Consider the following 380-nt stretch of genomic DNA (forward strand, 5'->3'; position numbering starts at 1 on the left):
CTTGGGGAATAGGAGAACAGATACCCCTATGGGGGTCGGGGGGTGCCGTGGAAGGACTGTGAGGTGTGAGGGTATCACTGGGGGAGGGGGGTGTTGAGACGAGAAAGACAACATAAATGCACCCAGTGTCCAAGGCAGCTCGACTAAGAGAGGAACAGAAATGCAAATGGAAGTTACCTGAAATAACTCCTATCTATTTTGAAATTGTATCACACTATGTTATATAAAAAAATAGCTAACCATTTACTGAGTTTCCCAAGCTCATATTACACATACATGTACATACATACATTACATACATCTCATTTAACATAACAAACGTTTATAGAGAGGCTGCCATATGCCAGGCACTGGGGTAAACTTTTTACATTTATTCACTC

The sequence above is a fragment of the Diceros bicornis genome, chromosome 36, assembly GCF_020826845.1.
Source record: "Diceros bicornis minor isolate mBicDic1 chromosome 36, mDicBic1.mat.cur, whole genome shotgun sequence".
NCBI classification, from domain to species: domain Eukaryota; kingdom Metazoa; phylum Chordata; class Mammalia; order Perissodactyla; family Rhinocerotidae; genus Diceros; species Diceros bicornis.